Raw genomic sequence first — 14,944 nt, forward strand, 5'->3', positions numbered from 1 at the left:
CGTATTCATGCTTTTTCCTCTTCGTCTTGGTGATGGGGAATGTTTTTTCTTAAAAAGGAGAAGGGGGAGAGAAAGAGAGAGAGAGAGAGAGAGAGAGAGAGACGTGGGGGGACGTGTCTGTTCTGTCTCTAAAGCTTGGATGACTCATACTGAAGGAATGACTCCACACTTTCCCCCTTAAACTACACACTTAAATCCCACTCTAACCAATCCACCAACTTTGTATTTTTACAAAACTTTTTACAACGTAATATGTAACAATTACGATATATAATAAATCTCACAGTATAACATATGATCACAGCAGGGCCATCAGTGAGAAACTTGGATGTTGCAGCAGCTCTGCTGAACGCTGCTCCAGAGTTTAACAAATATTGTTTTGCTTTCATGTAGGTGATTCATATGCTTGCACAGCTGAAGTGGCTGCTGTTTTATTAGTGATTTTATTTAAATGTTCTTTTCTTTGTTGTTGATCCAGAATATCTGTACAAGAAAGCAGCTACAGTTTTTCACTTCACATTTGTCCATAAATAAACAGCAGAGATACAAACAGAAACCAAACTGAAAGAGAAATGTTTTAACTGACTAAATAATAATAAATAATAAATAACACATGCCTACTAAATAAATAATAAATAACACATGCCTACTTCATAAGCATGGTCCATATGCATACTTAAAACTTGTAGCTATCAATTTAGTGACTTCCAGCATTCATTTAACCCCTTACTGGGAGTTTAGTGTGAATTGGCTGAGCTATTATTAGATTATGGAAGTATGCAATAAAACCTCAGGCCTGCCAGTGGGCCCTGGCCATTTAAGGGGTTAAATCATTTAATTTTTTTGTAACAGATTGAGCCTTACACTTAAAACTCCTTTAGGTCACTCTACTCAGTGTATAACTACTCCCTCTTTCAAGAAGCATGCAACTTATCTTGGTAGACATTTTAGCGGTTCACAAACAAGATCCTCCCAGAGTAGTGTTTCTCACCTCAGTCCTCTTGGATCTCCACACGGTTTTGCTTTATCCTAGCTCCTGACACACCTGAACCAAGCAGGGTACTTGTGCTGCCAATGTGCCTCCCTTAGGAAATCCTCTAATCCTACATATGACATCACATAATACCTAACTGTTCATTGCCCACACGGCCATGAAAAACATTTGATTTGGAAGTACCTCCAGTGTTGTAATTACACAGCACACCTATATTACCCATGAGGTAACATTCATTTTTCTTAACCCCTTCAACTCAAAGGGCCAGTTACACATAATTTTCAACAGCGATTCACCTCTGTCACTCCAATTTAGTCCAAGTATTGGCATAATCAATGTCTGGGAAACTGGCCCTAATGCCATTTCCTTCTCTTTCAACGATGCATGCAAAACTCCCTCTTGTAGAGAATATTCAGACTAAACGTGACAAAGTGGGTTAGTGAGTTATAAGCCAGGCCTGCTTTACATATAAAAATGAATTTAAGACGTCAAAGTTGCCTGTTTGGAATCATTCACCAGGAGGAATCCAGTTCTTTATTGCCTTTTGTATTTTGCATAGATGACTGGGAAAAGACTTGTTACGCGTGAATAAGTGCGTAACTGGTTGAGAGTAATGCGTTTAGAATATGAGGCAGTGCATGTTAAAGGGGCGTGCCTAGAGGCTCAAAGAGCATTATATGCAGCACTGCAGGATTCCTTAAGGGAAGCACACTGGCACAATTGCACATTGGAGCGAAAAGTGTCCCCAGGTTTTACAACAAAGCCAAAGTTAAAATAATATCCTTTAATTTAGTAACTTTAGCTTTGGTAAAATACCTGGTTTTACAAGATATTTAAAACAATAAATATCACTGTGAATTTTTGGCAATCAATTACTGATATTGTTACACTTACATTTTTGTGTTTGAAGTTTTCCAAAATTGAACCTGTACAGTTTGCATATTCAGCCATAGTGTTTTAGACAAGATGCTTAAAATGCTAGCTAGCTTGCTCTTCAGTTCTTTAGTTCGGAACTAAAAAAAGTTCCCAAAAGTTTCCCAACTCAATCCCAACAGAGGAAACACAAAAAGGACAAAATCGTTTAACATGTTCTGTATTTGCCAGTAAATAACAGTAAATTGTTGTAGGACCCTACAGCTAAAAGGATGAATAGATTCAGGGGTGTCGGACCGCGGGTTAAGGTGGACCTGACTTATCAGGGCACTGCCTGGTTGCGGGGCCCTCCAAAAGCTTCTTCAATAAATCGATTTTGGTTTCTAATTTTGCTAATTTTGATACTTTCTTTTATTTTAAAAAGAAATACTAACTCATGATAAGTTCTGCTATTTGCATGTTGTTTATTTGCCCCCCGCCTCCTTTCCTGCCTCAAAAGCAAAGTGGTTTGATCCATCTGTGCACAAATCTATGGTGTGAATAACGCAACTAAAGAGAGCAGTCAGGTGCTTTCGCCAACTCTGAAAACAAAATAAAACCAAAATCAGGATAGAAAGAAAGAAAGCTAAAAGAGGGCAGGCAGGCACATGCTTTTAAGTTTCTTTCAGAAAACAGTCAAATTATTGGCAAATATTTTTGCTTGTTTTAAGAAACATGAAACCAGCAAAATAATCCTCCAATATAGTGAGATAATTTTACTTGACAAAATTACTTAAAGCAAGAAAAAATGTCTACAAATAAGTTAAATAATCTTTCAAAAATCTCAAAATGAGAAATATTATACATATCAACTAGATTTAAGGTAATTTCTTAAGATACCATTTTTGCAGTGAAAGGACAGCTTATCATATTGATTATTAGCTGTTTTACCCTTAAATGCATACCAACCAATCTTGTAAAGAAATACAACATAAACACATTTTTTTATTTTCTTGATTTTTTGTGATTGGCATGGGCACACTACTGTGCCAGGGGCCCAACATTTGGTGCTGCACCCCTGAATAAATAAAGAAAATACACAGACAGCCTCTTTAAGTAACCAAACCAATTACAGTGAATTAAAACAAAATTACATTATTTTCTGTGTCTCATTCTATTTCCGTGAATTCTGCCGAGAGTGTACATGAAACAGCTTGTATAAAATGTTACGGTCTAGCAGCTCATTGGGTTGGTGTAACTCATGGATGCCAAATCCAATAAAATTGTCCTAATTTGTAATAATTAGACTTCTACAGTGTACAAGATGACATCAGGCACAGTCACAAAATAAATCTCACACTGCATTAGGATTATACCCTGCCACATTTCTTTCCTTGTTTTCATGTAATTCCACTACAACTAGTGTATAATTCGAAATAATACTATAGTCCACCAAGTGTTCATGATTACATAATCATTTTCCTCCTGCTCGCTGCTTTCTAATTAGGGCCTCCTGCCTGTCTGAGGAAAGAAACTGTCGAATAGTGGGTCCATTTGAAAATGGAGCCTTGTAGTCAGATGGAAAGAATGCCTCAGTTAGTGTTTAGAGCAGAGCGGAGGGCAGTGAAGAGTCTGTGTGTTACAAGTACAGTATTAATGGGGTGAGTGGATGCTTCCATTCACTCACTGTTTCATGCAAACAAGCTGTGGTTTGTCAGTTGGTTGGGCTCTACTCTGTGTACTGGCCAGAGGAAACACACGAGGTTCCCTGAGTTCGAATTCTGTGACTGGCTAAATGGGTTTTGGCGACAGAGTGAAATTTTGTTGGAGAAGACAGGAAGTAAAAGGTGCGAGCTGAAGACTGAGTCTTCATTGGTTAACTTATTTGTTCCAAGGAAATGAAGGATTATTTTTGCTTAGATCTTGGTGTAAACCCTAATGTCATCAGGAGAAGACTGTCAACCCGAATGATTCACTAAGCGTCATGGGTAGATCTCCTCACAGACAGTTATCCAATATAGGGATTACAGGTCATGTGAAACTCTTCTGTTTGATGATGTTGGACAGCCAACTTTTAGTGGTCAGTGTATGACTCAGGGTCTCCACAGTGTTGTATACAAGTTTTTTTTTGTGTGTGGTTAAGTATTTAACCATGAATCTGCTTTCCCAGCTTTGTGCTGTTTTGGCTGAGCCTTGTTTAACCAAAAGCCTCACCATGGAGCTTTTGCAGCTTCTCACTGATTAAGCACATTTGGTGTACACTGTGGAACTGACCGACATAATACTGGGCAACTTCATCCATCCACTCTCCCACAATCTCTCTCTTCTCCATTATGCTACTTTCTACTCCATTGCTCACTCCCACTTAAAACTTTAGATGTATTCCCACTTCAAGCATTAAATCTTAAAGAAACAATAAATTTTCCATTTCCTGTGGTAACTTCTTTTGTTAACTGTTTTTAACCTTAATCTAGCCCTGTATCTTTCTTATCTTCCATCTCTATTGTCCTTACTTCGCCTTTCAGCTTTTTCTGTAGACAACTTTCATCCTTTTCATCCTTAATGCCCAGATTGTGCTGTGACTGCCTCTATCCCTCTAGTCCTCATGGAGAAGATCTCCTCCAGATGTTGAGTCTTGGTGCTTGGAGCCATGGCAGCTGGGAGTCGTTAGCTTGGCCTGTTCTCCCAAACCTCCGCCCCCCTCTTCCTAAACCCCTCCCAAGTCAGCCGGGCTGAATTTCCATGGCCACAGTCCTCGTTTGGATCCTCCATGGAGTTCTGAGTGGGAGTGTAAGGTTGTACATGTGTAAGAGGGCACAAATTTGGCTCGGTCCATGCTTGGAAAGAAACACGCACATTTCTTGACCATAACTGATTTCGCCATTTTAAACGGAATAAGATGTTAAAATGAATTGCAAAGCTTGCAAAATAAAGACAGATGACACTGCTCTAAAATGCCAATCTACAAAGTATGTTTTTAACTACGATGCACGCTTACTGACAGCAGCTTTATTCAGGCATAAAGCATTTACACTGATCATGAAAGAGTTAACCTAGACATCAGACAACCGAGTATGTGTCTTATCACTATGATAGATTGTTTTACCACAGGCTCTCTAAGCTGTTATTAAATAGGAGTTTCTTCGTGCCAAACATCAAAGGGGAATTTGGCTTACTAAGCTTCAGCTCCATCTGCATGTTAAGAAGTAACACTAAACCGAATCTAGCTTGAAGTAAATCTTACCTTGCATGGGAAGGAAGAAAAAAGAATTTGTTTCTCAGTAAAAACAAAGCCTGAGTTCCCAAGAAGGCAAAAAATAAAAGCTGTCAGTCTTGCCATTTAAAATTCACAGCAGAATTTGTGGGAATGCAGCCCTGACCCCTAGCTTATGAAACCATGAGCGTTTTTTCTGTGCTGACTTACTGCTACAGAGCCTCAAAACAAATGGATGTTGCAGTTACATGGAAATGACTGTTTAAACCACAAAAGCAGACATGCAAACAGACAGATTGAGGAAACATGTGAATTGAAAAGAAGCAGAACAGAACAATCAAGTCAATACACCCATATAGGCCCATACACCCATATAGGCTCATACACCAATAAGTCATGTGCATTCTTACTAATTTCGATATTCAATTATCTGTAACGGTTCATTAACAGATATGCGATTATGTGTATAAATAAGCAACACATAGTGACCAGCTTGAGCCCTGAAAAATCTGTGAAGCATGGTTCAGACCATAAATAAATATAAAGTCTCTGTGTAATCACTTCAATAACCTGGTTGTAAACACAGTATGCAACACCAGTGACACAACTGTATGTAGCTGTTAGGCATATAAACGTTGAAAACATTTTCTCACTATACTGACCTAATTGAATTGACTCTTTGCTATGTCCTGCCCTAACACTGCTATGTCTGACAAGCTTTCAAGCATGTCTGTTGAGTTTTCAATTGCAAGTTGAATTCGATTTACCACATTAAATTCTTAGTCATTTTGGAACAATATACATACATAATGATATCTCTTGGTAGCTTAATAGTGCTAAAAGAATCCTTCATTTTATAGCAATCCATGTAGATGACATGGAGATAGAGTATGTTATTGTACTGCAGGGTAGGTAAATATATGATTACATGTATTTTAAGGATAACAAATAAGAAGTGTTATGAAAGCTATAGGCTGCTGTCTTGGTGAGCCGCATTTCTAGAACATAGAACATGTCATCGAAGTCTTCTGCCAATTTTCTACCAGTACATCCTTTACAGTCTTTGGTCTCACCTGAAGAAAGCTCAAGAGAAATGCTGGGAGGTGAACAATGCATATACAGTCACATCTGTCTTCAAGTTCACATAAGCCGAAATCCAAAAGCTTGTATATATGTTGAAATTAGTTTAGTTCTGTTTGTGTCGGCTTTCTAAAGTGTATAAAGGTGAATTATAAACAATCAGCTTGTGTTTGTAGGAAGGCTAGCTGTACTTAGCCCATTGGAGAGCCAATGCTAACAGCAAAAGTCTGCAAATTGTACTGCATGCTGTTTCAAAAAGGACAGTGAAATGTATGTAATGTAAAAAGTACACAATAGACTATTTCTTTAGTTGTGTAGGGCAAGTGTAAAATGTACCTGCCTTTGGTGAGTTGATAGCATTTAATTATAAATTAATGTTTTACCTGCCAGCTTACCATCATTCACATTAACAGGACTTTGGCCATTAAATATTGCTTAAAAGGCTATGCAGCATGCATGTGTGCACAAGAGAGTTTAAGTTGTAGCTCCCTGTGTAAGCATGATGTCTCTCGCAGGGTTTGTAGCCTACACACTGACATGTTTTTTAAAGCTGTCTGGATAGTAATGCAGACATGAATCTTGACATTCTGCCAATAAACTGTTTCCACTAAACCACATGGAAGGTGTCCTGCATGTTTTGCTGGAGATGATGGAGATAAATACTAGTTTTCCTCTTGTTACGCCCTGCATCCCACGTTACATAATACAAACAAGAAACCTTCACAGGATAGTGCTAATTAGGAACCTAGCTTTCGGCGCTTAGCTTTAGTGTTATGCCCTATCACATCTTGTTAAATACTTACAGTGTGAGCTAAGCTAGCTAGCAAACAGTGATTAGGCCATCACAGGCTGTCACCACTCTCCATTTTGCTCTAAAGCTCACCAGTATTTTAAGCTCATATGATGGGTTTCATTCACCACTCTCCCTCTCTTGACAGGGATGGTAAGAGCAGAGATGAGACAGTCAGTAGTAGGCCATCTTCTCAGAAAATGCTACCGTTTCATTTAGTCTAGTTTATTCAACTTATATTTAAAGGGACAACACACATTAATACACATTTCTCTAAAAATGCCAGTTTAGCTGATTTTCAACTGTAGTCCCTCGTCAAGTACAAAAGAACAAATACATTCATATAGTTAAAACATTAATGATACAGTGAAATTACCTGTATGAATGTGTCTTATTTGTCTACATGTTTCAGGTTAAATTTTTATTTCTTTTTGTTGTCTTAAATATGCCACTAAATCTAATGAGATAACACAAAAAAGACTGTCAGCCAGTTAGCTAACCTGACATGCTCGATTTAATTGGTAACATGGTCTTCTACACTATTTAATGCAGATCCTACACTTTTCCTTGCGTCTTTGATTTAGGAAATTCACATGCAAATTAGGGTTTTAGTGAAGGGTTTGGTGAGATTAGCAGCGACCTGAACAACGATTGTAATATTCTTCAGCCGTTTGGTGTGTACTTGTAGAGAGCTTGGGAAAATGACATACTCTGCAATCACGTTTCTCAAAGGACACAGAATACTTTTGATATTTTTGGCTACCCTTGCATAAGTGCTGCTCTTGGGAATTGTTTACTTTGCCTATTTGGATGTGCAAAGCCGAAACACTACATATCTCTGGAAATTATCTGCCTGGCCTGTAATACATGTTAACTTCTTGCTTTTTTCAGGGGCTTTTGTCCTTCAAGTTTGTGAAATGGATGCTCAGTGGAGTTCAGGTCAGGTGTTTGACTTGGCCAATTAAGAGTGTTTAACTTTTTGTTACACCAGATCACACCTATTCCTCTGTTTCACAGAGGAAATGACGTGCTGCTGATTAAGAGCATTTTGTTTCATCCACATTTACTTACTTTGATCACTCTGTTACAGCTTAATCTTTGTCTTATTTCTACATAAGACTTTTGTATGTATTTTTTAACAAACTATAACCTGGCCGTTTTGTTATGGACGCTGGCAGTGCTTGTAATATTCTCTATATTCTTCACTTATTACTATGTTCTTCTTTGGTCTGCCAGAATTTTTACTGTTGCTAAGATCACCAGTGCATTGTTGCATCTTAACAATATATGAAATACTTGATTTGGCACCTAAGAATTTATTTTTTTTAAGCCTCATAATGATCTACTTTACTGATACTGACAGTTCTCTGGCCCTTATGTTTACAACAGCAACATGTTCCAGATATAAATGGTAATCTAGAATCAATCCAACTCTTTTTCTTAGCCCTCTTGTGCATGAACCAATGATCTAATGACACACAGTTGGCCAAGAAAGCCAACTGTCGAATTACTTATGTGCGACTATGTACAAAAAGGGCTTTGTTTCCAAGATGGTCAACCCATACAGATGTAAACATCTTCGGATTAAGGCTGACAGTCTGAAACTCCAGAGTCACAGAGTTCATTTCCAGTGTTCTGGAGTACAGAGCCAAAACAACAAAGAAAACAAACAAACAAACAAACAAGCAAATACTATCTGATTACTTACACATGGTACATTGTTTCCAAGGCACAACAGCTTTCCAATGAGAGCAGAATACATCCAGATGTGCATTGTTTTTAGCTGGTACAGACCCAGATTAATTTCTACTTTTTTTCTGGTTCTGGGGAAAACTGCTGTAAAAGATCTCTGCACAAATCACTTGTGTACGTTTTTAAGAGGGAAAATACACTGCTGGCTATAGCTAAGTAGTTGCTCTCACAACATGCACCTTGTTGTATTGGTCTCCGTTGTTTGAAAAACAAAGGGTAATGAAAAGATGGCAAAGGGCACAAAACACTGATTTTGTAGTCTTTGAAGTCTTTCAAAGGTTTTGTATGGATCTGTTTTTCAGTGGGTAAAGTATTAATTAAAATATTGTGTTCAAAACACTGACCACAAAGTCTGTGTAAAAGAAATCAGAGATTTGTTTCTAAGCACTTTATACATGTTAAAAAAAATAATTGCTGAAAACATGTGAAAAGACTGTGAAGTATATTATAGTACTTATATATAGTACTGAATTGTGGAGTTGGACCATTAAACTGTTTTTCATTATTTTTGACTTTAGGATTTTTGGTGTGCCTGAAATTATGGCTTGATAACACCAAATACCCCTCCCTTAACACTATAACGTTAGAACAATAAGAGTGCATTAGCATCAGTGGGTTTCCCACTTGATTGCGGCTACATTTCCCAGGGAAATGGAGGACTTTCCGCAGAGTTTTGCCGCTACATTGCTAGCCTTGATCCCCGTTATGGCTTGCCGGTCCTCTGCTGCAGCGTTAGCCAAGCTAAAGGCGCTATCAGCCAGCTGGCCTACTCTAGCCCCTTTGGGCTGTTTGAGCTAGGTCAGTACTCAGCAGCTTCATTTTGCACTGCAAGCCCTCCTCAAACATTGCCTGCTTCACTAACTTCAGTTAGGCTAATGACACTTATGGTACTTTGAGTAGCCAAGCCTACTTGTCTCAAAGACCACGTAAGGTAAGCGTAGGATGTGTTAGCTGAATTGGTCACCTACAAAACAAGGCTAACAGGTTGCAGGCTGCTACTTCTCTGTTAGCTTACGCTAGCTACACCTTGCATAAATGGGAAGAAAAGAAATTACCTATTTATTATTTATTACAATGACACTATTATGTTGGTTATGAGAGTAAGGAACTGAAGTGTAGGCCCAAATATACCAGTTTGAAGGGTTAAAGACTCTCTTTATAGTATTTTAGTCCTACAGCCTTTCACCTGTTCAATCCACTTGAGATAGAGCAGATAAAGCGGTTAAGTTAGGGTAAAGAGATATGCCTTGTTTAAGTGAAAGTGTCCAAGAAAAAAGGAAGTCAAGTACCTTTGAATGGCATAGACAGTGGTGCTGGTTCTGTCAAGCTCAACAGTGTCTTCTGTGTATGTGGAATGGCCCACGACTCAAAAGACATCTGGCCACTGTCATGCCAATGTTCAAAATTAACAATCACTGGATACTACAGGATTAGGACAACACTACATGGGTCAATGAATCCCAGTTTATATTTTTTCTCACTGTTAAGAGCCAAAGAAAAACACAAGTCTACCTACCTATTATACTTTGCATAAACACTGTAAACTGCTACTGATGATGCAATGATTTAGGTAGTCATTTTCAGAACATGTACCACCATCATCATCATCATGGCAGAAATGCGTCAGTGGAAATCCATGCAAATTGATTTTCTTTAGCAGGATAATGTTCTCTGCCATAATGTCAACACTGTTCAAGAATGTTTCCATGAATATGACACAGAATTCATCTTAACAGAGCAGCCTGCTCAACCAACGGATCTAATTCCAGATGGACATCTGTGAGAGAACAGTCCACTTAAAAGATCTGCTACCTTCAGTCAGCAAGGAACAGAGTCCCAATAAAACACTTTCAACACCTCGAGTCCATGTTTTTCTGCAGGTAAAAGAGCAACTGTAGGAATGCATACCTAATGTCAGGGGTTGACATCTCCTATTGCCCAGTGCTCCTGGTCACATTATTTCAGATTTTGGCCACTAAAAATAAGGGGTCCGAGGGGCCACTTGCCTTGGAGATTTTTTCCTTTTTTAACAAACCACTAAACCAGCTGAATTTTCACACATTCACAAATATCCACCACGAATCAGGTCTAATCAGTCATGCTGCCATTTTTTGAACGTTGTTTTATTTGTCTATAGACGGAATAAAAAGTTAATTGTTTAAAAGGTAATGTGTTTTTTCCTTAAAGATAAAGATCCCGAAACCGTACAATTACCATGGCCCAAAGTCAGTAGTACGAGATGCTAAAAATTTTCAATCTAGCTGTGGAAAAGCTAATCCCTTGGTTTGACTGGTATAACGAAAAAAAAATAGCGGTTAAGGAGTTGAACATGAATTAAAAGTAGACCACATGCACTATCTGCGAGTGTCAGGCTACATTCACAAGAACATTTTAGGATCTGACAAAAAGCATCGAATACCATTGTTTTAACAGGACACTAACGCATTTGACTACTGTAACCAGTATTCTGTTTTATTATTTTCCATCATAGGAATACAGGGAAAATACACAGACTAACAAATCAGGGAAATGCTGTTATGTTTTATGAGGACTGTAACTTATTACAATTTTGCTCATTTCTGCAAGTAAATATGTTATACTTTGCCACTATAAAACACAAGACCATGTTGCCAAGTAAGTGACTGAGAACAGGGACATTATAAAACATTATGAAGTTCTATAAGATCTTTGCTGAGAAGGAGAGATAACACAGCGAGCATTCATTTTTGTAGCTGTTACAACTCCTTCAGGTTGATTCATGCTCAGAGGTGGTGCTGTACCCTGCCGTTTCCTCTGGGATAGCTTTCAAAAGCCCATGAATCAAGAATCTGTTTATTCAAGAGCATTCACACAGCTTGAAACAGATGTTAACAGCAAGGATAAGAAGGTGAATGAAGTCGGCTTCTCATTCAAATTTTCTGTCCACTTTAAACAATGCATTAGTCACTTTAAATGACATATAGGTGCCAGAACATAACTCCAGCACCTGCAAGCCTACTTCACCTTCATTAGAAGTACAAAGTCTCACAGTTTACTGATATTGCAAAAGCAGCATAAACTTAAAAAGTACTACAACCGCAAACTTAAACTGCTCATAGCTGATGTCTGAGATTGTCCAACTCAGTACTATAATGCTACAGCTGCAGCTCTCTCCTCATTCCTAGCCATAACTGTGACAAACCTGTACTTTGTGAGGTTCAGCGTTCTTCTTCATTCAAATGACGTACATATAAAAACATTAATATTTTTTATATATATAAATATTAAAACAAGTCAACAACTTCTAGTCAGGTTAGCTAAGTTAGTTGGCTATGTTAAAGCAACTTTCCTTGAGGGTCAAAAATTTAATGTTTGAAAAACAGCCTATATCCTTTATTCTTCTTGGTGTGTGTTGTGTGTATATTGTTTTAGAAATCAGAGATATGAGGAGGGTCCTTAAGATAACTTGTGAAGCGTCTTCCATGTTTTGAATTGAATGGCAGGCTAACCGGATGTGTTTTTACCTGTTTTGTTGCTATTTCCTCCTAACGGTATCAGTATGTGAAAAGGGCCTACTGGAAAGCTTGTAATGCTCAACATAGTGTCTGTTTGCAGAGAAAGCCCTGCCCTTCATGAAAAAGAGTCAATCAGCTTACTGGTTACTGTGTGTGAGTGGGGAAAGACCCTCCCCCCTTGTTGTGGAGACCTGCGCAAGCACAGTAGCCAGAACAACCCAAAAAAATATGAATACATGTTTTCAAATTTTAACCTCCAGTACTGTCTTCTAATAAGTAAGCCTACAGCCCAAAACTAGTTAGTGGTTTGATTCCCCTCCCCATTTTGTTGTTGCTTTTTACATCCCTGCAGTTAACAGGATGTCTGTTTATTGATTTTATTGAATTAGTCAGACTACACATCCCTACTTACAAGCTTTCATGTTTGATTGAGTTTCTGACCACAAACACACCTACAACAAGCAATGAGTATCACTGTGTTTTTGATACATAAAGATATCAATTACATATTGAAGGCAATGACCTTGAAATCCAGGTGCAACTAGCCCCATTATCAGTTTGGTGATAAACTGGTAAACTGCAGGGCAATAAACTTAATGTTTTATATGATATTGCTATTAAAGGAAACTGATGATCAGGCCCGGCATCAATGGGTGAGGTGCATGGATGGGCTGCCCTGAGAAGACTCCCAAGCCAGCCAAACCACACACACGGTGTGAGAAGACAATCCTTAATTACTAAAAAAATTCTTAAAATCTACACAAAACTTGTTTGTAACTGAAATTATTACATGTGATTTTATAAGATAGACATTTGTTTTCTGTGAGGTTTTTCATTGTATTGGGAAAGCTATCCCAAAACATATGATAAACTACCAGGTACCAAAAAAGGCACAAAAGCTACTATTCAGAGAAATGTGGCTAGACAACTAGCTTCAGTACTAACTACATGGCAAAAGTAGCTAGTTTGCAACACTGAAGAACATTCAAGACGTCCCTGAGGCTGGTTATTATAATGACCCGCCACTTCGACAATTTGTTTCAAATGTTATACCTAAAATGTACATTATCATACATTTACCTGCTGCAGTACAGGAGCATTTACGTCATCTACATGGGCACCATGTAGTAGCCACTATGACAGCATGGACACGGCTTCATGTCACCGTCGGCTGCGTACAACTGCCCTGACAGCTTTTACCTTCAGGTAAAGGCAGCGTTAAGACTATCACATATGCTGCCAACGCTAGCTTACAGAGGGTAGGTAGCTAATGTTAGCCTTGTTTGTATGTCTACGTTGTTGAGTCCCTCAAAGGCCCACTTCGTTAGGCTAACTAATATCTCTAAATTTTTAAAGTAGCGCTACAGCATAAGTTCACTAGCCTGTTTAGTGGGCTACTACATTAGCTAGGTTAGCTAACCAGCTAAAATATAATGACTTAGAGAATGAAATGTGCTGGACAACATAATTACCTGGCTCATACAGAGATCAGCATCGCTCTTCGGCCCCAACGTCTGTGGGCTCTCTTCAGGGGTCTTAAGTATGTTCTTTTTCTCTTCAATATCTGCTCTTCTTCCATTCTTTTCCTGGTTTGTTTGGTTAGTGTAAACCGTCTTAGGTAGTGGTGGAACTGGCACTTTTATTATTTTCACATATTCGTCACATCTTTGCATCGTATTTGCATTCCGCCCAGTGTCAGATGGTGTCAGCTTCTTACGTCTGGTTGCCTCTCTCCTACTCTCTGTGCTCGCTTGTACTGTATTTTAATCGAACCAAATTCCCAATAAAGCTGTTCTCATTTATATATTTTTCTGTTTCTGTTCTTAGACAACTGACGAGTATAAGACCGACTACGTTAAGTAAGTTAGCAGCCATTTCCAAGCTTCTGCTCTGCGCTGCTAAAATTCTGGTTTTATAACCACAAAATCATACACATAATTTAAAGACAACAGCGATGCTGTGATTTCAGCTATAATTACATGTAAAATGATCACTTAGAGAGAAAGTTAGAAGTGACAGAATAGCCATCCTATTTTTTCTCTTACACCGCGCAGCCTCAGTCTGGGTAACTAACCACAAGGACGTTCTCAGCCTGGTAGTGAGTGATGACAGTGATAACGGTCAAATCGCTGAAACCAAACTGCTGAGATTTAAACACAGGAGGAGCAAACAACACAGGTCCTTAGTAACACTGTGCGCACTACACATGCGCAGTTCATGCACGTCTGTCAGCGGCGGTGCGGACTGAACGTGCTGCTCCGCCTCTCTGCCACTCACTGGGCAGAGCAGACGCAGAGAGAGGGAAATAGCTCTGTCCAAAAAGTCGCTAGATTTGTCGTTATAAGCCCTTTGATAAAAAAAACCCCCAAAAAACAACAACAAAAAAAAACAAACACCAAAAGAGTCTGAAAAGACGCCAAGTTGGCAGCATTATTAAAAGCCAGTGGAAACACCTCCTGTCCTGTTTGGTTGGCGGTAGTGGTGGACAGTAACTAAGTAAATGTAATTACTGTACTTAAGTAGTTTTTTCGATTTCCATTTTGGGCAACTTTTTACTTTCACTCCACTACATTATAAGAAACCTGTCGTTCCTTTTGGCTTATATGTGTATAAAAACATAACACGTCAAAGCAAAATAAACGTGAAGCAAGCGCACCGATCAGGGCACAGCGCGCACTTTGTTTTGAGCTTGTTTTGACCTGTTGGACATACCGACCCATTGTAAGCGTACGGTTCAACATCAGTGCAGCAGCGTCAAATTTTGGGAG

Source organism: Colossoma macropomum, unplaced genomic scaffold, assembly GCF_904425465.1.
Source record: "Colossoma macropomum unplaced genomic scaffold, Colossoma_macropomum, whole genome shotgun sequence".
NCBI classification, from domain to species: domain Eukaryota; kingdom Metazoa; phylum Chordata; class Actinopteri; order Characiformes; family Serrasalmidae; genus Colossoma; species Colossoma macropomum.